General features: G+C 42.1%; 1 protein-coding gene across 1 annotated transcript in view; it reads right to left on the bottom strand.

Annotated features, from left to right (window-relative positions):
* Nucleotides 1-25597, bottom strand: part of LOC126336018 (uncharacterized) — a 109897-nt gene that overhangs the window by 63720 nt on the left and 20580 nt on the right. The gene's annotated exons all lie outside the window — the stretch shown is intronic.

The following is a 25597-nucleotide window of genomic DNA, read 5'->3' as shown; positions in this document are numbered from 1 at the left end:
TGTTGACTGTACGTTAGCACTGAAACTCTACGCAAAGGCCAATGCTCTCGGTCGTTAACTGAAGGCTGTCGGCCACAAAGTTTTTCCATGGTGAGTGGTAATGCCCGAAATTTGGTATTCTCGGCACACTCTTGCCTTTGTGAGTCTCGGAATACTAAAATCCCTAACGGTTTGCGGAATGGAATGTCCCATGCGTCTGGCTCCAACAACCATTCTGCATTCACAGTCTGTTAACTCCTGTCTCCCGGCCACAATCACGTTGGAAACCTTTTCACTTGAATCACCTGAGTACAAATCACGTCTCCGCCAATGCACTGCCGTTTATTGCCTTCTGTACGCATACTACTGCCCTCTGTGTTCGTGCATATCGCTATCCCGTGACTTTTGTCACCACTGTGTATACCAAACATGTTTAAAAATTGTCTTGCTAAGAATGCTAGCTGAAGTAACTTCGTTACTACGTGGTCATTCCGGATAGATTATTTTGTTTGGTTCAGTCTATTAAAATCATAGGGCATAAATGTTTCACAATAATTTCAGAATCCGGTACTACCCTGCATGCATAGTGAACGAGCAATCATAAAATTTTATGTGTACAGACTGAAGCTGCTGCGAATATTTGTACCCAGGTCACGAATCGAACCCGGGTCTCCTGCTTACTAGGTAGGTGCGTTAGGCACTAAGCCGCCTTGGCACGGCGATTCACATAACTGCACGGATTATCCTGGCATGCCTCTCTCCTGATCCAGGTTACCACTGCTGCCTCAGTCTACTTTAAACTCCTCCTTACACACGAACAGAATTGCGGAGGCCCTCCATGTTCTGGAATAAAATCTCAGCATCGAACGTAAATGGGGGATCCAGCACGAAACCCAGAACCAGGTACTTACACAAACGAAATGACACAGTTTCAAAGACTTTACAGGTCTCATATGGATATGATTTTATGTACGGACTGAGGTGGTGAGTGAAAATTTGTACCAGGGCTGGGAATCGAACCTCGGTCTTCCACTTACTACGCAGGCTTGTTAGCCACTAAGACGCCTTCGTGCACTGGTGGAGGAGCAAGACATGGGAGGGTAAACCGTGCAGTTGTGTGAACCTCTGTGCCAGGGTGGTTTAGTGGCTAACACAAGTGCCTAGTAAGCAAGAGATCCAGGTTAGAGCCCTGGTACAAAATTTCACTCGCCACTTCAGTCTATATACATAAAATCATAACTGTATGAGACCAGTAAAGTGCCTGAAACTACGTCATTTCATTCGTAACCATAAAATGGCGGATAACGTTACATTTTTGGTCTCAGATAGCCAGAGTAAATACCTTAAAGTAGAAAGTCAAGATCCCCATTTAATGCGGTTGGCTCGCAACGTAGTGTAGTACCCTGTGCTTAATCCCAGAGTTAAGTATTGCTGTGCTTAATCCGAAATTTGACTTCAGAATTACAGTGCATGTGCATCTACGTATAGGTAATGCAAACCACTGCGAAGTTCATGACAGTGGGTAATTAGAATGGTACCACATGTTAGGGATTCTACCCGTTCCATTCACGTGTGGAGCGTGGGAAGAATGATTGTTTAAATGTCTCTGTAATTAATCTGATCTTATCCTCTTGATCCCTATGCGAGTGATAGGTAGGGGGTTGTATCATATTCCTAGAGTCAACATTTAGAGCCAGTTATTGGAACTTTGTAAGTAGGTTTTGTCGGGATGCTTAACATATGTATTCAAGAGTGCCATTTCAGCATATCTGTGTCACTCTCACGTACAAACAAACCTTCTATGTTTGCTTTCATTGTCTCCTCTTAGTCCTATTTGATATGTATGCCACACACTTAGCAATCAAGTTATTTATAATGAATGTCCATTGTATTCTGACAACATTTCCCTAGTATTCCGCCAATGCACCAGTCTGCCACCTACCTTACCCACGACCGAACCTATTTGATAACTCCATTTTACATTCCTACTAATTGTTACACCCAGTTGTTTGTTGGAGTCGAATGTTTCCAAAACTAACGCTTTTGCGTTTATGAAGATTTAAAACAAGTTGTCAAAATTGCAATCACTTTGACTAACAAGGCTGCTCGCACACACCTCTGGGGAACGTCTGAAGTTACTTTCACTTCCGTCGATGACTGTCCATCCAAGATAACATGGTATCTTGCAGGTACACATCCGAGTTTTTTCTATTTTATGCACATTATTTCGGCGACCAGCCCAGTACTTATTTTCATGTTCTGTGAGTTTTGCTCTTATCTGCATGCGCTGGTTGGACTCCCACCGGAGTGGCTGGAGTCTAGCCAGCGAGTGCACATAACACAAAATTCGCGACACCTGAAGATGATGACTAGGTAGATTGTCGAAATATTGTGCGTAAAATGGAAACAACAACTCGGCTGTGTATCCAGAACCACACCTTTAACAAATTACGCCGAGAAAACCAGAAATCACATAACAAGCTACGTCCTCCCCACCAAGAACTCCTCAATCCAGTCACAAATTATGTTTAATACGGTAATCCATCTAATAGTAATTTTTTAATAATCGTTCTTTTAATGGCGTGATCATGGTGGAAATGGTTCTCTCTTCCTCTGGCCTGAAAACCGGTACGTCCAGCCACTTATACGGGGACACAAAGTTTGATGTGCCATCTGAACCAAGAGGATGATTATATATGGTGTTCTATTGTTACAGTAGCTGAAAAACAGGCATTGCCAGGGTATTCATTTTCCAATTATCTATTAACAAAGAAAACAAAAAATGAACACTAATTTTAGTGTAATATCAAAAAATTTCATTTCCTTGTATTTCTGAAAACATCTTTGATATTACGAAGTAGTCGCAGAAGGAAATATGCATAACGTACAAATGCATAAGCACAGTATCCAAATTAGACAGTTTCCGCCCAAAGGGCGAAGCTGCTTCCCATCTCTATGACTTGTTTTCGCCTGCAGCTGTTTGCGCTTCGCACCTGAAATCTGTCAAAAATGCAGCCAGGTATCAGGGATTTCCTTAAGTTGATTCGACTCTGGGAATGTCTTCGCAGTAAAGAATAGATATATTAAAACTTTACCGATGATGCTGCAGTTTTTCACGCATCTCATTGTTTATTATGTCATATTTACTGATCTATAGTCTGCAGACCGTTCTTAACCCCACAGAGATCGTTGAATGACAGTAAGAAATACGTGTACCAAGTTTGGTTGAATTCGCTCCAGTGATTAAGGAGGAGATGTAGAACATACATACGTACATGCATTTCTATAATACGTAAGGGTGCTACCCTTCAATGAGCGGATATCCGGGAACAAATGAAGTTGGGAAACTTTACACACTTACTGGTCTCAAGTGATTTCTGGGAGTGTTAGTTGCCATAGAAAGTGCTGACTTCATATTATTTACTGCTACATTGGAAACCGCTCGTCGTAATGCAACGAAAATTGACATACAATGTGTAGTGGGTATCACAATCTGCCTCCAGTTGTGACTTTTGATCGTTATCGCCATATGATAACACAGTTTTTATGACCACAGTTGCAAGAATTGAATATGTAACGCATGTAGTTTCACCAGGAGAGGGAAAGCACGCCACACTACCGTTGAACATCAAGGTTGTTGAGAATAAGATTCCCTGCTCGTCTCATCTCTCGCAATGGCGATCAGAACTGGCCACCGAATTTGACTCCATGTCAAATCTCGTGTTTATATGATCAATCCACGAACCAGCCCTCAACCCAAGGCAGAAATTAGACGCGTCGTTGGTAAAAATTTAAGCGAAACTTTGCTCTCGTATAGTGGAAAATTTTGTGGAAGTCTGCAGACGAAGCGTGGTGGAACACATTTGCCTGTTTCATGTTTAATCTCAGTCTTTGTGTTCCGTATTGACTGTTGACGTTATAATACTAGTGTTTTCAAATAAAGTATGTGTTTTATAATTAAAAATATTACATTATTTATGGAACACCCAATATATAATATGTAACACTTAATATCTATGAATAAAAGTTATCATTAACAGGCAAATACTGCTGCAAAATCCATTTTGTACCTTAAACGGCCTAGTAAAATTCGTAGTCTCCAATATTTTTTGTTGATAACTAGCAAATGGACAGTAATTTCTGCTGGATTCTTGTCCGATCGAAAACGATGGAAACAGTTCTTGAGTTTATTGAGAGTTTTCACGCATGCTTCTGAACTGATGATTGACACCCTCCACATCCACGAGAATGACGCCATCACAATCCCAGAAGACTGTCACCATGACTTTTCCGGCAGAGGAGGTTGTTTTGCATTTCTTCTTTTGAGGTGAATGAGGATGATGCCACTCCATTGACTGCCTTTTTGTTTCCGGCGCAAAGCGGTGCACCCAGCTTTCGTCTCCAGTAATGATCCGTGACAGAAAGGCCTCTCCGTCAATCTCATAACGCTCCAACAATTCAGATGAAATGGCCTTTCTTTGAATCTTGTGGTCCGCTTTGGGCATTCGTGGAACCCATCGTGAGCACCTCTTTGAATATCCGAGAGTCTCGATCATTGCAGACGCACTTACAATGCTGACCGACAACTGAAGAGCCAGTTGCTGAGTTGTGTTGCGCCGGTCGTCACGGATAAAGGCATCCACACGATTCAGCATGTCTGGAGCAGTGGCTGTGACAGGACGTCCCGGGGGTGGCTGATCGTGGAGCTCTGTTTCTCCATTTCCTGAGGCTGTAACGTCCTTTACCCATCGCCCAGCTGTACTCCTATCAAATGCAGCATCGCCATACACTGCACACGAACGTTTATAGATGCATCCCACAGTTTCTTTTTCTGCACAAAAGAATTCCATAACGGCAAGCTGCTTGGAACACAAGTCGTTTGTAGACGTCATTTTGACGCTGTACTACGGCTCTGCCATCTGTCAGAACGGTCCGAAACTTCGCCGGCGCACAGAACAAACATCAAATGTGAAGCACCAACAAAGATGTTCGTCTATGTATATTAATGCCTTTTTTTTATAAAATGTGGATAATTTATTGAACGACCGATATATTTTCCACCGCATTAGCAACATGAGGAATTGTCTTTTTTTTTTAATATGAAAACTGTTGTCCTTGTCCACAGTCCCTAGAGCCATAACTTCTAGGTCATTTTACAGTCCTTTTTCGTATGGCGCAGACATCTGTAGTTGCATGGATTCCTCTTTCCTATCTTAATTTAGCCAAGATATAATGTCTTCCACCTACGTTTGCCTGATAGATCATTACAATAGGATCTGGTGTGAATTCTGCAAACAGAGCGACCTAATCCATGCTGTTGTCACTCTCCAAACAAATGTCGGAAACAGGATTAATCTCCTCAATTTCCTTTCCATTTAGAGTACTTGCCACAGCTTTGATCACTGGCATGGTTTTCTGGCCTACGAATTTTTTGTTTGACAGCTTTTCTTTTTCAGCAATGAGGTTACTGCTGAATTGTGGTCTCCCGCGGTTGTTTCCCTGGCGTATGGTAGGTGCGGCATCCCGCGCTACACCACTGTGTGGCTATTGGTTGGGTCACAGGCGACAGTGTACCACTTTAAGGAATCATACAGTACTTAGGAATGGCGCGTATCGTATTTAAGGAATATACTGACTGATTAATAATTATACCCAAATAACAAATGTGTCAATAATGAATAAATTAGTAGACAGAGCACTATTTTCTGTGTATCTAACACAAATTTGACTGGTATGTAGTCAATACTTGCATAAATGAGGCAAATGTTCCAGAACTGTGTACACATTTATTTAAGTCTGAAAAGTGAAGGTTCTAATGGAGAAAGAAATGATGACAAATTATTTATAAACAATATCTGTGTATCTAACACAAATTTGACTTGTATGTAGTCAATACTTGCATAAATGAGGCAAATGTTACAGAACTGTGTGCACATTTATTTAAGTCTGAAAAGTGAAGTTTCTAATGGAGAAAGAAATGATGACAAATTATTTATAAACAATGGCAATATAGTTAACAGCAGGAACATTTGTGATAGGTGTGGTTTTCTTATGGAGAGACTGGGGGTATCTTCTTTTTGGCAAGTTTTGACTATCAGTTTTATGACATCTTACCCTGCATCGGTTGCAATCATGAAAGTTTCTTTTATTTATTTCTCGGACGCTGCAGGTCCCATATACGATGATACTGAAAACTGCTCAGATTTCAATTAGCCATTGTTACTGTCAATTATGAATCGACTGCGCGCATGAACTTCAGGGTAGTTTCCCAAGAAACTGGGGTCGGGAATGATGAGCCAATATAAAGTGACGGAAAAAAATCGCAACACCAAAAAGAAGTTGTACGACATAAACAAAAATTTGACAGATTATGTCTATGCAAATTTCACGACTGAGCGAGGTGGCTCAGGGGTTAGTGCATTGGACTCGCATTCGGGAGGACGACGGTTCAAACAAGCGTCCGACCATTCTGATTTTCGTTTTCGGTGATTTCCTTAAATCACTTCAGGCAAGTGCTGGGATGTTTCCTTCGAAAGAGCACGGCCGTTTTTCTTACCTATTGTTCCACAAACCGAGCATGTTCTCCGTCTCTAATGACCTCGTTGTCGACGGGATGTTAAACACTAATCCCCCCTCTTCCAAAATTCACGCCAGCTGGATAAGAGGGGCGTTAGTAGTGCCTCTATGCGGATGCAAATCAGGTTTGCTTTAAATACACACTACAACGGTCACGAGCGTTAGTTACCTTTAAGATTGGACGTAGTGAGTTAACGTTATCCGAGAACGCCTTTAATACGACAAAGACGTTATTATCAACACCTCACTGACTCTGAACGAGGTCGTGTAATAGGGCTACGAGAATGTGGATGTCCCTTTTGTGATATTGCAGAAAAACTTGGAAGGATTGTAGCCATTGTACATGACTGCTGACAACGGTGGTCACGAGAACGTACGGTCACAGGAAGACCGGGCTCCAGACGGTAACGCACCACTACCGAGCGGGAAGACCTTCGTGTTTGGCGTATGGCTCTGGCTCGTCCTACTTCATCTGCAGCAGCAATTTGAGCAGCGGTTCTCACCACATTGACACAACGAATTGTTACAAATTGGTTACTTCAAGAACAGCTCAAAGCCAGACGTCCCGTAGTGTGCATTCCTCCGACCCAAAAACCAACGACATTTGCGATTTCAGTGGTGTCAAGCGAGAGCCCATTGGAAGGCAGGGTGGAGGTCTGTTGTGTTTTCTGATGAAAGTTGTTTCAGTCGCAGATCCAATGATGGCAATTCGACCTGTCGTGCTGCCACTGACTAACAGCGTTCCAGGGGGTGTTTTCCAGCAGGATAACGCACGATGTTGTAGTCCAACAAGCTCCAAGTAATATCGATATGTTGCATCGGCCTGCTCGGTTACCAGGCCTGTCTGCAATCGAGAACAGTTGGGACATTATTGGACGACAATTCCATAGTCATCCACAACCAGCGTCAACCGTTCGGGTATTGACTGACAAAGTGCAACAGGCGTCGAATTCCATCGCACACACTGACATCTGGCACCCTTACTACACAATGCATGCACGTTTGCATTCTTGTGTTCAACATTCTGGCGTTTACGCCGGTCATTAATGTACCAGCATTTCACATTTGCAACGCCTTACCTTGCATTTACATTAAACTGTGATTTTGCACTGGTAATCACTTAAATATGTTATCTAGAGAAATGTGTTCTTGAAATTTCATTACTCTACATTAATTATTTTTCGGTGTTGTGATTTTTTTTCCGTCAGTATATCTTAGAGTTCTTCATTTTAGGTGGTTGCCGCACGAGGTAGCCAAGCTGTCTTCGGCGCCTTGCCACGATTCTCGTAGCTTCTCCCGTCGGAGGTTCGAGTCCTCCTTCGGGCATGGGTGCGTGTGTGTGTTGTCCTTAAAGTTACATTAAAAACTGTGTAAGCCTAGGGACCGATGACCTCAGCAGTCTGGTCCTATAGGAACATACGACAAATTTACACAAACGAGCTACTAAACAAGTGCCGAAACGGCTGGCCTTGTCTGAGGTCTTCACCTTATCTTCGAGTCCAGCAGTGACCGTGAGTGTTAGTGCTTACCACGAAGACGGCTTTTTTTTTACCTTTGCATGTTGCTTCCTAACATGTTGTGGTAAAATTGCTTCGTACACGGATCTAACTTCTAACCGATTTCTGGATGTTCACCCCTGTTTCAGTCTCCATAGTGCGATATTGTGTGGCGCGGTGTCTTGTGATGTTTACCTGTATGAAAATTATCGCGTTTTATCACAAGATATTTCGAATGTATCGTTGAGTAACAAATTTCAAGTCACCGCGTATCAGGGCACCTAACTGCCTCAAAAATCACTTTATATCTTGTACTTAATCATTTCTTTCGTTAAACATCCACACAAGGTGCACGATAATTTTACAACCAATATTGCGTTATTTATTGTGTTGTTTTTTTTCATCAGTCTACTGTGTCTAGCACGGCGCGATCATAGACTTTTTAGCTATAAGTTAAGGAATGTGATAGACATTGTACCAGCTGTCGTTTCTCAAACGTCAGCACAACTGATTTTTGACGTTTATGTAACAGGCTATTCTCTTCAGAAGAATCCACCGTTGCTGAAAGGTGGCGATAGCAAAGCGTCCGGGGGTGGAGAGGGGAGGCGGGAGAGGGGGGGGGGGGGAAGGGCTGCTGCATCATGATAAAGATGCATCAGAGCGTCTTGTAATTCTGATCCTGAGCCACATTTGTATATACGTTTATCTATTTGTTTATCTCAGGGAATCTGCTTACGGGAGAGGGGGGGACGGGGTTGGAATACAATAATGAAATGCCTGAAATGCCCCGTAAATATATACAGCACTTCAAGAGGTGAGGACCAATTAAACTTTTCAGAAAAAAATCTTATGAAAAACGGGGGACTGAATACGGGACGTTTGACTACCACGACACATCTTATAGTTCCGTTACGTTCTACGTAGACTATGTCCGGCTTCCGTGCTTAATTGTACAGACAACATCAAAGAAGTAACAGTCACAACCCTGTGATGAAATTAAGTCGCCTGCACATATGGAGCACCTCACGTAGTCTCAACGTCGCATAAACACTGTTATGTTGTCGGCGGAAAGGGGAGATTAAGTTGTCGATACCCAAGCGAAGTACAAAGAACTATGGCGGATCCGATTGCAGACCTACACCACCGTCTGTGAGTGCAATTTTGTGCAAAATGGAACAAAAACTTGCGTATTTCTTACCAACATGAGGGACAACACAATCTGTAAATAGGGACGAACATACCGTTACGATCGCGGTACGATTCTAGAGGGTATAACAGAATTTTCTAGCGATACTGTTTAGCCTTTGTTTCCGCCGTGGAAAATTTAGATAGGATCCTCATCGACTGCAGTGGAGAGAAATAGCTTCGTGTGAGTGTGGCTAAAGGGCGATGCCAACCATATCATCATAGGCTGTCCTCTGAGATCAGAAGAAACAACCAATTTGCAAGGGCGATCCAAATGAAATCCTCAAAAGTGGCATAAAATTCCTAAAAGTTGTACCATTGGTTTGGAATCTGGCAGAAGTTATCCTTGCATTTCGACAAATGACGAGCAGTTAGTAGTCTGTTACTGTATCATAGAAAAGAAAACTATGTCAGTACAAATGTGGCCAACACCTTATCGACTTGCACCACTTGCAACAGGAATCTGAGATATGTCCTGGAGTAGTGAAGCTGTTAAAGATGTGAAAATACATCGCAGGATGGAAGTACAGTACGGTGATTGATCTTTGTCCCTGCAGCAAGTGTACGAGTGTTGTAAAAATCGTAAAAGAGGAGAAATTTCTGTGGAAGATGTTCCGCGGCCGGTTCAGGGACGCAGCACAGTAACGAATGAAAACATTACCGCTGTTGTGAAGGAAAACTGTAGACCAAATTTAAACTAACCAGTCACTGTTTTGGATGTTAGTGCTGCTTAGCACATAATTTTGTCTATGAGGTGCTCGATTCAATACAACGGTGGCGCCACGTCAGGTGACTGCTGAATTGTGAGGAACTTTTGCGTCGTTTTCAGGTCGAAAGTAATGGGCTTCTGGAGAGAATTGTTACATGAAACCTGGGCACACTATCACCAACCTGAAAAAAAAGAGTGGGCACAGACTGGTGCCAAACCTCTTCGCCAAATAAAATGAATCCGCACTCAACCATTGCTGCTAAACAATTTCAGCGACTAAGTACAACTGAGTGTTGTAGGCAGCTGATGGTGCTGTCTGAAGATAGCCTAAGACTATGCCGAAACTGGCCATTATAAAAAAATAAGCATCGCGATCTAGCCTGCTTTTTAACTGATTTCATATGGCTTACAATATCGCTGTTTCCCAAAAATGATACCAAAAAATTTGAATTCTGAAAGAAATTTCTGGAGTATCCGAAAGGAGTGTTATAAAGCCGCCGTCTTTACGTTAGTGAATTAATCGACAACGTCTGAAGCTGCATGGGGCTGTTTTCGATATTGTGGTTATGTGTAAGAAGGTAACAACATGAGAAGACTTCAGCGAACTGCAGGAAGAGCTGCAGAGGATTGATGAGTGGGGCAGGGGCTGAACGTAAATAAATGTAACATACTGCGCACACATAGTAAGATAAATCCACTAATGTGCAATTACAATATCGGCGACAAATCAATGGAAACAGTATCAACCGTAAAATGCGTAGGAGTAACCTTTCGGAGCGACCTAAAGTGGATGTACATATAAAACAAACACTACGAAATGCGGATGCCAGGCTGAGATTAATTGGTAGAATGTTAAGGAAAAGTCATTCATCCACAAGAGAAGTGCCTTGGAAAACACATTTGAGACTGAGACTAGTTATCATTAATATGATAGAGAAGATCCATTTTTTTATATGAAATATAGGAAATTGAGACTTGGTTTAAAAAGAGTCTAGCCAATGAGACTGGCGCTTTTTCTACAAATTTGATTTTCACAAATATTTATTTTCCTCGAAACTCTGTGTTCTTGTTTTGGGCCCTTATGGTTCTCAGTGCCTCAGATGAACTATTTCTTCTGTTACCCAAGGATTCTTCGCAACTACCTTCTTCGTACCCTTTTGTCTGTCAATTTTCTGTGACACCAGTTTTTAGAGGTGTCTGTTCCTCGTCGACTGTATTTTTTTGGTATTCGTTATAGCATTATCTACATCCAACATCGTTCCGTGCTTTAGTATCCCATTTCTCTCCACATCGATTCTTTTGGACAATTCCCTTAAATTTCAGTTTGTTGTTCAGCGATATTAAACAGTAATCTGTAGCTACAGCTGCTCGTGAGTACTCTTTTTAATCCATTTCCGATTTTGGAATATACGTTTATGTATTAACTCAGTTACTAGTATTACATTTATGGCAAATGATTATCATTATATGGTCAAATCTTCGTCATCATCTTCTTCTTCTTTTCTTCTTCTTCGTCATCACCACCACCATCCCTTTGACATCCAAGGCCTGATAAAGGTCTCCTCATGCCTTACGGTTCACAACTATACGCATTCCTGTTGCCTTTTCATCTTTTCTGATAGTATTTACGTACCTTCTTGGTCTTTTCTTATGTAAAGGACTACAGTAAAGAACTTGTAGACTAAATGTCTAGCCACGTCCATTCCGTTTTTATTACTGTCGTAAATACACTACCCGTCAGAAGATGTGGACACCCCTTTGTAACACAAAATTCACCATTAGCTGTCACGAGAGGCGGACCTGTCACTACAAAAGGAGGCAGGGAGTATTGTTAAAAGAGAATCAGCAAAGCACAATAGGTGGGTCAGAAGAGCTCAGTGACTTCGAAGATACACTAATCAGGGGAATCTACTCGCGTAACAAATCAATAAGGGACATTTCACCCCGGCTGTAGGTGACCAACGCAACTGTTGGTGATTTGATTGTCAAGGAAAAACCATAGCTAAACAAAGACCAGGCAGATCCCATGTATTGACAGGGACTGCCCAGCATTGCGGAGGGCGATTGCTAAAGGTCGCATGAAATCAGCAGACGGAATCACTCGTGAGTTCCAAAGAGTTACCAGCAGTCTGGTCAGCACACTGACTGTGCTTATGGTTTTAAAAGAATGGCCTACAGTGGTCAAACAACTTCTCATAAGGCACACATTTCTGTAGCCGATGATCAGCGACACTTGAGGTGGTGTAAAGAGCGACGCCATTGGACAGTGGATGACTGGTAACAAGTGTTTGGTGAAATGAATCACGATATACCGTGTGGCAATCCGATGGAAGGGTTTGGGTTTGGCCAATACCTGGAGAACACTATCTGGCATCATGCGTAGAGCAAACAGTGAAGTGTGGAGGAGGTGGTGTTACGGCATGGGGGGCGGGGGCTGCTTTTCATGGTTAGGGCGTGATCCGCTTGTTGCTCTGAAGGAAGCACAAAATGGGGAAGGATATCATCACATTTTACGTACAAAAGAGGAAACGTTCGGAGACGATGATTGTATCAGGATGACAATGCACTCTGTTACAATGCAGCATCTCCGTGGCAATCGTTTGTGGATAATAACATTCCAGAAATGGTTGACCTGCCCAGAATCCCGGCCTGCTCGGAACGGAAGAACTTTGAATGAGTGGGAACGTCAACTTCGCTCTAGACTCCGGCTTTCCAACATCACTAGCTTCTCTAGTTTCGGTTTTCGTTGATTTTACTAGCAATAACATTTCACACAGGGGGACAAACATCCTGCTTCTCTTCCGTTTCCTTTGCTTCCTGTTCCTAGGCCTCGGGTAAATGCAAGAACGTGTTTAAAATTACAATATCCTTTCCAAGTCTATTTAATTCTAATGAACTAGCTCTCCCTTATCGCATCTTTTCCGTCCAACCTCTGATGTCATGTAATAATAAATAGTACCAATGTCCATGTGTTCAAACTCACTGCACAAGTGCGCATAGGGCACCGCTTTTCTGCCCATTTATTCTGTTCGCCAGAAATCTCAGAGATCCAACCAGATCCATCTCAATCTGTTGATCTTCTGGTGTAGGCAGTGGCTCCTCGAAATCCATCCAATACCCAATCAGTATTTCTAGGACGAAACAAACACATCTTCAGTCCCCATAACTTTTATTTTACTATGTACAATATCAGCTGTAAGCGAACATGAAAACACCACCTAATATCTGAATTATATATACGCCTTTTAACCGTACAGACTTTTTAATTTTTTTACTGTAATTATTTCTGCCTTAAGCCATTGTCAAGTACGACAATGTTGGTTATAATTAGAGCTTGTTAAGTGATGTCACCGTCACGATCTATTGAACTGGGCGTCCTAGAGTGTAGATAAAGTCACCGAAATGAATGGCAGACAGGTAACAAACGTATTTTCAAACCATAAAACAAGTGAGCCACAGAATGGACATTAACACGGAAGTTACATGTGTGAATTCCGTGAATATAATAACCTCAAGTAAGAGGAAGAGGGAAATTTATATACAGGCCAAAGAAAGTCAGCATACGACACTACTTTCATACTACAAAAAGTACTGTAGCATTTTAAGGAAAGTCATGGGAAGGTCCAGAAATATGCACGTGCTAATAAAAATAAACAACGCAGATACAACGATTAAAACTACATGAGGCATTGTCAAACGCGAGACAGGACAACCAGTCAGTGTGCAAGATACCATAACAGTTAAACTAAATGACAATGTTGTGAATGATAATTCACAAGCTGTAAGTACTTTCAACAATGAGGTTCTAAATACAGCAACTACAAGTAGCACCATCGACCCTCACTGTAATTAACAGAATTCTTAAAATTCTAAAAGACGAAATATCATGTCATGCTGATGCCATTCTGAAAAGTTGTTCAACTTCATAAGTAATGATCGTAGTGATCTATGCAGTGCAACACTGTCACCGGAAATTTTTAAAAAGCAATCACACTTTATTCAGTCCTGTACAACAAACAGAATCATACTAACAAGTGATATAGCACGTTAACAGCAGTCAGTAAGTAGGGTACAATGCTCCTAACGTTTGAGCGTACATATTGATGAAAATTTGAACTGGAAGAAGCGAATCTTGTAAACAAATCAATCAACCTCCTTACATATTTTTGATATTTGCACTGCTGCTTTCAACTAAACGTGGTTCAAGCGTTGAACATCACTTAATTTCTAAGGATACAAATTGGTAACGTCGGGTAAGCTAGAGGGTAATGGAGGAGCGACACTATTAATAAAGAACACCATCAATTATGGATAAAGAAAATGAAATTTAGTGCTTAAATGACTCAAGTGAAGTAGCTGCATAAATAGAAACCCCAAAGAGAAACTACGGAATTGTGTCCATATTCAAATACTCTACCGAAGAAGGAAGGGACATTAGGGTTTAACGTGTTGTCGACATCGAGGTCATTAGAGACGGAGCACAAGCTCGAAGTGGATCAAGGATGGGGAAGGAAGTCTGCAGTGTCTTTTTCAAAGGAACCATCCCGGCATTCGCCTGGACAGATTTAGGGAAATCACGGAAAATAGAATCTGGATAGCCGGACATGGGTTTGAACCTTCGTGCTCCTGAATGTGAGTCCATTGTACTAACCAGCATGCTCGATAAACCCCTAAGATCATGACCAGTAGCAATATTTGGCATCAACTGTTCATTAAACTCTATCGACCGTTCGCTATATATGGAGACTTTTAATTCTCATTACGCAATTGTAGTATTGCTATAAACGACCCAGAAACGTGTTGTCTTTGTAGTGTAACTGGAGATCTAGATTTGCTTATTCTGAATGTCGGCTTTCTAACAATTATACTCGCTTTCAATTGACCCCCTACTGGTGTCACCCGACCTTAACAAAATTTGTAAATTGAAGGTCTTATGATGTTCCATGGGAGCATACCATATCCCCACTAAAATAGTATTTGGCATCGAGATGAGTATGGGAAATAGATATTATTCAAACAGTCTATGGAAAATACTGAATGTCTGGGGAGGAAATAACCAAAAGTAATACAGGAAGTACTCAGGAAACAAACACTTGTATGGACACCAAAGTAGCTTACGACTTTCTTATGCGGGAAGAAATTTAATATTCTAGCGGAAAACAGTTGTATTCTGTGAAACCGCCAGTTTTCCGTTGGGACTGTATGCTTCAAATCATTGGCTAAACGAACGTTATCCTAGCCATATATCTTAGGGAACAGGTGTTAGAGCGACTCCTGGAATTGAGAACACTAAACACAGACACTAGGAGACTTAACGAGGAAACAATAAGGGTGCGGTTCACCTACTGTAATAGCTTGAATAAGGACTGCAGCATTTCAGAGACCTAGAGGACTGATCGATCTCTAAAATACATAGTTCTGCAGTAGTGGATCCAGTATGATTAGAAGAATTCGTGAGAAAAGTAGGTTCTCCGTCTTATCATGATGTCCCATAGCTTTTCCACACTAAACAGATTAGAATAATCCTCTATTAGCTCCATTCACTTGACATTTCATTGGCTTCGGATATTTTCCAAGACCACGAGTTCCTATACCAAAGTTGCTGTATTCCGACTCTCCTATCTGCTCCTTCAGCTTGTGGGCAACAATTAAAATCACTATGTATACGAAAGCTTACCTTATAATTAATATATTAATTACCAAAGAAAAATTCATAGCGGATGTTCTTGATAAATTCTCTACACTACTGAGAAATGAATATCAGATATGTCGTCCAAACGTTTCCAAAACATGTAGGTTTATTTACTCGACAAAACTGATATATTTACAGCATATCAAACAATTTTCACAAGGCAGAAAATAACGCATTTTTAATTTATTCTTTGTCTCTTATTTTCTTTGTAATTGCAACTTTCAGATAAAGTAGAAAATTATTTTTCTCGATAAATAGATCTCGATTTTTCACTGTTGAAAGAATTTTATTGAGAAACGTGTATCCATGCACGTCTTATTTGTCTACAATGTAGGCCTTTTTTTTATTCAGATGTTGTAAAACGTAAATACTCTCTCGCTTTCGAGTATTTCGTCTCTCTTGTGGAAGAACGCTTCTAGATTTAGCCTACATCTATAATCTGGAAGCCACTTTACGGTGTGTCGCCGAGGGTACCTTGTGAACCAGTGTCACTTCCTCCTTTTTCTGTTCCAGTCGCATATGGTTCGCGGGAACGACGATTGCTGGTAACCCTCTGTATGTACTTGGATCTCTCTAATTTCATCGTAATGATTTTTTACGAGATAAACTTTGCAGGAGTCAATATATTGTCTGACTGTTCTAGGAACGTAGGCTCTCGGAATTTGAACGGTAGACCTTGCCGTGAGGCAGAGCGCCTCTGCCATTGGAACTGACTGTCTATATCCGTGACGCTTTAGTGATTACTAAATGAATCTGAAACGAAACGTGTTACGCTTCTTTGGATTTCCTCTATTTACTGTATTAATCAAAACTGGTACGGATCCCAAACTGACGACCAGGATGCAAGTACTGGCCGAACGACTGCTTTGTAAGCCACTTTCTTTGTTGATGGGCCATATTTCCTTAAGATTCTTCCAGAATATCTCAGTGTGGCCTCTGACTTTCCCGCGATTAGTTTTATGCAGTCGTTCCCCTTCAGATCGCTCCGTATGCAAGCGTCTAGATATTTAATACAAGCAGCTGCTTCCAGTGATTCTTCTGCAATAGTGTAACATACAATAAGGGGCCTTCATATGTGTACTGTGTATTGAACAGAGGACCTAGAAACGACGGAGAGGCTTCGTTACCCCCGTAGCCCTCAGTGGTTCACAACCCCACTGTACAACAGGCTACAGTGCCCCAAGGTTACTCTGTAGTTGGGTCCCATGTTGACGCCCCCCCCCCCCATCTGACGAACCTAACCACAATTTTTGCGTGGTTGTGTAATTATGGTACACACGTACGTGGAGAAAGTGTATGCGCAGCAATCGCAGACATAGTGTAACTGAGGCGGAATAAGGGGAACCAGCCCGCATTCGCCGAGGCACATGGAAAACCGCCTTAAAAACCATCCATAGGCTGGCCTGCACACCGGACCTCACCACCAATCCGTCGGGCGGATTCGTGATGGGGACCGGCACGCCTTCCCGCTCGGAAAGCAGCACATTACACCGCGTGGCTAGCCAGGTGGTCTGTTTCTATGTTCTCACAGTAAGTTACATTTATCTATGTCGAGAGCCAGTTACCATTGCCGTCACCAAGCGTCGACCTTCTGCAGTTATTCCTGGATTTCGGTACAGTTTTCCAGTGTGTACAGTTTTCTGTGTGTGCAAGAGCATCATCCGTGAAAAGTTTTCCGACATTATCTACTGGGTCATTAATATACCGGATGATTCAAAAAGAAAGAACAGACTTCAGCTGTTCTTACAGACAAACTGTAAAACATAAAACTCTTTCACATGGCTTCTAGACCACAAGAGAAATCATTCTGTGTATTGGAATGAGCGCCAAGTCAAGCCATTGTTCAGTTACAACGTGCATTCCGCCAACGATTCAGTAAGAAGCCGCCTCTGTACAAGCTGATTTACTACTGGCGTACGAAAGTCTTAGAAGTTGGTTGCAAATGTAGAGGGAAGAGCACAAGTCAGCCAAGCATATACGTTGAACATGTGGGGCGTATCCGAGATGCGTTCACACGGAGCCCCCGTAAGTCCGCCGGCCGGAGTGGCCGCGCGGTTCTAGGCGCTACAGTCTGGAACCGCGCGGCCGCTACGGTCGCAGGTTCAAATCCTGCCTGGGGCATGAATGTGTATGATGTCCTTAGGTTAGTTAGGTTTAAGTAGTTCTAAGTTCTAGGGGACTAATGACCAAAGAAGTCAAGTCCCATAGTGCTCAGAGACATTTGACCCATTTTGAACCTCGTAAATCCACAAGGCGGGCAGGTTAGGAACTTCAGCTTCTTCAAACAACAGTGTGGCATGTTCTGAAAGGGCACCTGCGTAAGAAAACTTACAAGGTGCAGTTACTGCAGCAACTGCGTCCCGGAGACCATAACAGATGGCACTAATTTTGCGTCTCAATTCTCCAGCATATGACAGAGAACACTTTTTCCGAACAACTCATTTTTTTCTGACGAATCGACGTTTCATCTATCGGGTAACGTACACGATTATAATGTAATAATTTGGGGGTGACACAAAATCCTGTCGTCATCATCGAACATGTAAGAGACTCGCCGAAACTGACTGTTGTTCCATTTATGTTCACAGAGTTTACGGACCTTTCATTTTTGCGGAGGAAACTGACAGGAATGTCATACCTGGGCATGCTGCCATATTGGTTAGGTTAGTTAGGTTAGGTTAGTGGTGTTTAACGTCCCGTCGACAACGAGGTCATTAGAGACGGAGCGCAAGCTCGGGTTAGGGAAGGATGGGGAAGGAAATCGGCCGTGCCCTTTCAAAGGAACCATCCCGGTATTTGCCTGAAACGATTTAGGGAAATCACGGAAAACCTAAATCAGGATGGCCGGAGACGGGATTGAACCGTCGTCCTCCCGAATGCGAGTCCAGTGTGCTAACCACTGCGCCACCTCGCTCGGTACCATATTGGTTGTTTCCTCTACCACACGATGATTTCAATTATTTATTTTCATGCATACGGCTCCCCGTTTCATTTTCACCTTGAGATGCTGCGTGATCTTAACAACAACATCCCACCACGATGGATTGGAAGAGGTGTAGGATAAGATCTTGTTCATTGCTTTCGGCCTCGCAGGTCACCAGACCTCACACCTTGCGACTTTTTTTCTGTAGTGGTTCATAAATAACTGCTCTTCAAAAGCTGATAAGTCAAACTGTTCAAGCTCTCTAGTCAGTAAATAGGAACCTGTCAGGTGATGTGTGAAATGAGCAAAACGTGGACCTCATATTAAGTGTCTGGATAAACATAAACAAAACTTTCAAACTTCCTCTACGGGGTGACATTATATTTTCGAATCGTCCTCTATGTCGTCTGCAGCGTACTCAAGATTTTAGAATTCTACGCTGGGCACATTCAACTGATAATTGACATCACTGATCCATTGGTGAAGTGACTGGCGGCTGATTTACACGCAAGCACAGGACACGCACCCATAACGAGTGCTCGATTTTGACCAGAAAGTCGCTCTTGTACGACGGTCTTAAACCGACGGACTGTTTGTGATACACTGGCGCTCCGCCAGAGGATGAGAAGAAAATGAATCTCTTCCGAAATGCTGCGATACCGCTTCGAAATGACACGGCATGAGAATCGAGAAAATTTTTATAGCATTCACATCTCAAGTGGTCGAAGAAGATTCAGCAGTCAGTCACAACTAGTGTTTATTGTAGCAGATGTATATTTCGATCACTCAACGACCATCTTCAGTGTTACAGGCAATACACTAACCAACTAAACTGGAATCGTGTACATGCTAACACCAAAGTACAATTATACAATTTTCGCATATAAATGTATGGTACATATCAGCGGACAAAATTAACACAGTTCATCCGTTATTTGGCGGTGTCCATCTTGGACTAGATACGTCAGGAGTTTAAACTGCACTTGAGCTGCTGTTTATTGCTATCTCACAGATGGACTCAGTGACGTCAATGAGGCAAGTACATATTTTTTAAATGGGATGCTATACTTTTCTATCATAATCCTAACGGTCTGGAAAAGACGCGTATAGTGATGTAACGCATGTTGCTATTGTGATTCAAAGTTTGCTTAAAAGAGGGCGGATGAGGATTTACCTACGTAATAGAGCACGGCAACTGGCCTGCGAGTCGCGCGAGGCGTGTTTACAGTCTGCAGCTGCTTCCGACCGCCTCGACCTTCAATCGTACAATATTTCCCAGCGTTTTTAAGCGACGTTTGAATCACAACAGCAACATGCGTTACATCACCTTACGTGTCTTTTCGAGAGCGTACGAATGATTGTAAAAAAAGGACAGCGTCCCACTTAAAAAAACATGTACTTGCCTCATTATCTCGGTCAATATAAACGTTCTGATTATTGTGCATGTACCAAAGTATGTGCCGCATAGTCAGCTATGACTCGCCGAACACCGTTTGTCGATACGTGCAATCGCCATCGGAATAATTGGGGTGTTACGTCTTTCGCGACTCACCCTATATGCACTTCGGCAAAATGCACTTTTATCGGGGGAAAACTGAAGCGCTAAAATCGGTAAAAATTCTTTAGCATCTAACTGGTAATAACGTGAACTACTTCATATAGGTAGCTACGGATAAGTACGTAATTGCTATCAAACAAGTATACATTGAGGTGACAAAAGTCACCCAGTATCGTTTCGGACCGTGTTTTGCCCGGCGTAGTGTAGCAAAACGACGTATCATGGACTCAACATTTCGTTGGAAGTCCCCTGCAGAAATACTGAGCCGTGTTGTCTCTACAGGGTGTTACAAAAAGGTGTGACCAAACTTTCAGGAAACATTCCTCACACACAGAGAAAGAAAATATGATATGTGGACATGTGTCCGGAAACGCTTACTTTCCTTGTTAGAGCTCATTTTATTGCTTTGCTTCAAATCACATTAATCATGGAATGGAAACACACAGCAACAGAACGTACCAGTGTGACGTCAAACACTTTGTTACAGGAAATGTTCAAAATGTCCTCCGTTAGCTAGGATACATGCATCCACCCTCCGTCGCATGGAATCCCTGATGCGCTGATGCAGCCCTGGAGAATGGCGTATTGTATCACAGCCGTCCACAATACGAGCACGAAGAGCCTCTACATTTGGTACCGGGGTTGCGTAGACAAGAGCTTTCAAATGCCCCCATAAATGAAAGTCAAGAGGGTTGAGGTCAGGAGAGCGTGGAGGCCATGGAATTGGTCCTCCTCTACCAATTCATCGGTCACCGAATCTGTTGCTGAGAAGTGTACGAACACTTCTACTGAAGTGCAGGAGCTCCATCGTGCACGAACCACATGTTGTGTCGTACTTGTAAAGTCACATGTTCTAGCAGCACAGGTAGAGTATCCCGTATAAAATCATGATAACGTGCTCCATTGAGCGTAGGTGGAAGAACATGGGGTCCAATCAAGACATCACTAACAATGCCTGCCCAAACGTTCACAGAAAATCTGTGTTGATGAGTTGATTGCACAATTGTGTGCGTATTCTCGTCAGCCCTCACATGTTGACTGTGAAAATTTACAATTTTTTCACGTTGGAATGAAGCCTCATCCGTAAAGAGAACATTTGCACTGAAATGAAGGTTGACACATTGTTGGATGAACCATTCGCAGAAGTGTACCCGTGGAGGCCAATCAGCTGCTGATACTGCCTGCACACGCTGTACATGGTAAGAAACAACTGGTTCTCCCGTAGCACTCTCCATACAGTGACGTGGTCAACGTAACCTTGTACAACAGCAACTTCTCTGACGCAGATATGAAGGTTATCGTCAACTGCACGAAGAATTGCCTTGTCCATTGCAGGTGTCCTCGTCGTTCTAGGTTTTCCCCAGTTGCGAGTCATAGGCTGGAATGTTCCGTGCTCCCTAAGACGCCAAGCAATTGCTTCGAATGTCTTCCTGTTGGGACACCTTCATTCTGGAACTCTGTCTCGATACAAACTTACCGCGCCATGGCTATTGCCCAGTGCTAATCCATACATCAAATGGGCATCTGCCAACTCCGCATTTGTAAACATTGCACTGACTGCAAAACCACGTTCGTGATGAACACTGACCTGTTGATGCTACGTACTGATGTGCTTGATGCTAGTACTGTAGAGCAATGAGTCGCATGTCAACACAAGCACCGAAGTCAACATTACCTTCCTTCAATTGGGCCAACTGGCGGTGAATCGAGGAAGTACAGTACATACTGACAAAACTAAAATAAGCTCTAACTGGGAAATTAAGCGTTTCTGGACACATGTTCACATAACATCTTTTCTTTATTTGTGTGTGAGGAATGTTTCCTGAAAGTTTGGCCTAATCTTTTTGTAACACCCTGTATAACCGTCCAGAACTGCGAAAGTGTTGTCGGTGAAGGACTTTATGCATGAAGTGAACCCTCGCAATTAAGTACATACCAATAGCCAGCTACACTATATAGTTCACATTACTACCACTTTGACTGTAAAGAATTTTTGCTGCTTTAAAATCACTCACTGTTGTAGTCGATTCTGTTGCACGTCGATAAAAAAGTATTTCCTTAAAATGGCTACTTTTGCTATGTACAAATAACCAACTACGTATAGACAATGCATTATTGTATTCCGACGTTTGGATCAAGGGAGACATAGTCATGTATGGTGTACGCTGAGTCCAGTTATGAGGCATTTGTTATCAGCAGCCTCAGTGCAATTTGAACTTTTCACGTGTCTAGTCCAAGAGACATTATGCCAAATAACGGCTGAAATGTGTTAACGTTATCTAATTTCACCCACACACTTGCATGTGAAATTTATACAATTGTACTTCGGAGTTAATATTCATGCAGTGGTATTTTAATCGATTCCTGTACTAACTTCAGCAATGAAGATGGTCACTCAGTGATCGAAGTTTAGATCTGATACAATATACACAAGTTACGACTGACTGCAGTACCTTCTTTCACCATTACAAACAACTACGATCGCTGACATTCCCAGGTTCCACATAGAGTCAGATTTAAAAAAGCATCTGCATCTTATAATAAGCCGACCTAGTGTTGAGTTCCCAGTGAACGTAATGATGGAGAGCTGTTTGGTGTGGTCTAGGCGACAGCATACCTGCTGTGTCGCGACAAGGGAGTGCCGCAATAAGAACTACTTATCTTCTTGACCCTGGCAGCCGCCAAGTGTCTGTAGCACCAGCCAGAGCAAGCGACGGCATGCGCTGTGCCGTGGTCATCTGTATTTCTTGTTCACTCTGTTAGTCCACGAGATACAGAGTCCTGTACACGTACGTGCCCAATTTGATGCCGTGCTCCTTGACTTCAGGAAGGCATTTATACAATTCTGCACTGTTGTTTAGTGAGCTTACCGAGTATCTGTTCGGGTCTGTGAATAGATTCAGGACTCCCTTGCAGACAAAGGTCAACATTTCGCTCTTATCGGAACAAAGTCGAAAAAAGGGAAGGCAATTTCAGGAATAGACCAAGTGACTGTAGTAGGACCGTACTATTTAACTATGTACAAATGATATAGTGGATACAGTCAGAATCTCTACTAGGCTGCTGGCAGATGCAGTTGTCTGTAAGAAGGCAGCATCGCTAGATGACTTAAGTAATTGCAAGAAGACCTGTAGACGATCAATGATTGATGTAGAAGCTGCAGCTGACCCTGAAGAAAAATAAATATAACATAATGCGCACAAAAGGCGAAGTAATCTGCTTCTGTACAACTACACTTTTGGTAACGAATCACTGGGAATATTAACTACAGCAAAATACCTAGAAGTAAACATCCAGGAAGATCTAAAATAGAATAACCACATAAAGGAAGTAGTAGGAAAAGCAGATGCCAGACAGACTCATCGGGAGAATCTTAATAGAATGTAATTTATCTACGAAATAAGTGGCTTAGAAAACACCTTTTCGTCCGATTCTCGAGCATAGCTGGTCAGGCTAGATTAGTGGACGTGAAATTTTTTGCTCAGGAGACATTACTGACATTGTAACGCAACACCTCGGGCAGCATAGGGAGATGGGAAGGAGGGGAGTAAAGTGACCACTCAAAGAGAAATTCAAATTTCACTAAACTATGGTTATTGACATAAGCCTACCACTTACACATCTGGATCTACATGTTGTAAGCCATCACAACAAATATTCCTGACTGAGAAAGAAAGTAATGTACTGAAATTACATGAATTTTTCTTAAGGTTTAGATAGCGACCTAATTTCCGTACGTAAGTGGGTGCTGTGGACAAGATCATGGCAATAGGATCCCATGTTGTTTTTTAGATTTACAGGCACATTTTTTAGGAATCTTGATTCCCTAGTGCCTCAAAGAATGGCAAGCGCTTGCAGGAGACCGTTTCAATCGGACTTTTGTATTCGGCCAAATATAACATAACACTGGCTATTTTTGTAACTTAATAAATTGAAAATTAACACAAATGGATAGAATGGCGATGCGAGGTTGTTCGCAGATGATGCTGTAATTTACCGTCTAGTAAGGTCATCCGAAGACCAGTATCAGTTGCAAAGCGTTTTAGAAAAGATTGCTGTATGGTGTGTCAGGTGGCAGTTGACGCTAAATAACGAAAAGTGTGAGGTGATCCACATGAGTTCGATAAGAAATCCGTTGGAATTCGATTACTCGATAAATAGTACAATTCTCAAGGCTGTCAATTCAGCTAAGTATCTGGGGGTAAAAAATACGAACAACTTCAGTTGGAAAGACCACATAGATAATATTGTGGGGAAGGCGAGCCAAAGGTTGCGTTTCATTGGCAGGACACTTAGAAGATGCAACAAGTCCACTAAAGAGACAGCTTACACTACACTCGTTCGTCCTCTGTTAGAATATTGCTGCGTGGTGTGGGATCCTTACCAGAAGGGATTGACGGAGGACATCGAAAGGGTGCAAAAAAGGGCAGCTCGTTTTGTATTATCACGTAATAGGGGAGAGAGTGTGGCAGATGTGATACACGAACTGGGATGGAAGTCATTGAAGCAAAGACGTTTTTCGTCGCGGCGAGATCTATTTACGAAATTTCAGCCACAAACTTTCTCTTCCGAATGCGAAAATATTTTGTTGAGCCCAACCTACATAAGTAGGAATGATCATCAAAATAAAATAACAGAAATCAGAGCTCGAACAGAAAGGTTTAGATGTTCGTTTTTCCCTCGCGCTGTTCGGGAGTGGAGTGGTAGAGAGATAGTATAATTGTGGTTCGATGAACCCTCTGCCAAGCAGTTAAATGTGAATTGCAGAGTAGTCACGTAGATGTAGATGTAGATAGATTTGTATATGAAATGGTTTGGAAGTTAGTTTTATCTGTTGTATTAGGGGTGTTTTTTACAAGCAACTAATTCTCGTTGCGGTGAACACTTTGGCCACTTTTCTCACGAGTAGTGCGGGCACTTTACCCGATCGGACGCCACGTCGACATGAGTGATTCACAGGAAGAACTGTGAAAGTGAAATAAGTAATAAGGAACTGCATTTGTTGGATGAAAGACTTTGTTTGAACGTCGATACAGAAATAAATTATTACTCTTCATTTAAGTAAGATAGTAAGAATAACATAAATGATTTATTTTCGTCTCGAGCATGTGGAACATCTAGGTGTCAGTTCCGTAGTTGTTCTAATTGTTCTGAAGAAAATAAAGACATCATCTTACATCTGGCTTCTCAAAAACAAAAAAGAATTTACTGAAAATAATTGAACAAGCTTCCTCTGTCAACCTCTCTGTGAACAATGGTGATGTATATTAGAACTGTCTGACCACTTACCGGCAGGCACAGCGATTTTCAAGGCAAAAAGTATCCAGCGCCCACTATTTCCAACCTGGCCGACCTTACTATTAATCAGTAAACTACATAAAATTAGTACATTGTATTAGTTAGTAACAGTAACAACAATACGAAACACGATCAAAAATGTTTCCTAAATGTTTTGAATGTCATTTTTCTTTTACTCATT

Source organism: Schistocerca gregaria, chromosome 2 (genome assembly GCF_023897955.1).
Source record: "Schistocerca gregaria isolate iqSchGreg1 chromosome 2, iqSchGreg1.2, whole genome shotgun sequence".
NCBI classification, from domain to species: Eukaryota; Metazoa; Arthropoda; class Insecta; order Orthoptera; family Acrididae; genus Schistocerca; species Schistocerca gregaria.
The sequence above is the reverse complement of the archived record's forward strand: the minus strand, read 5'-3'. Positions and strand labels throughout refer to the sequence as shown.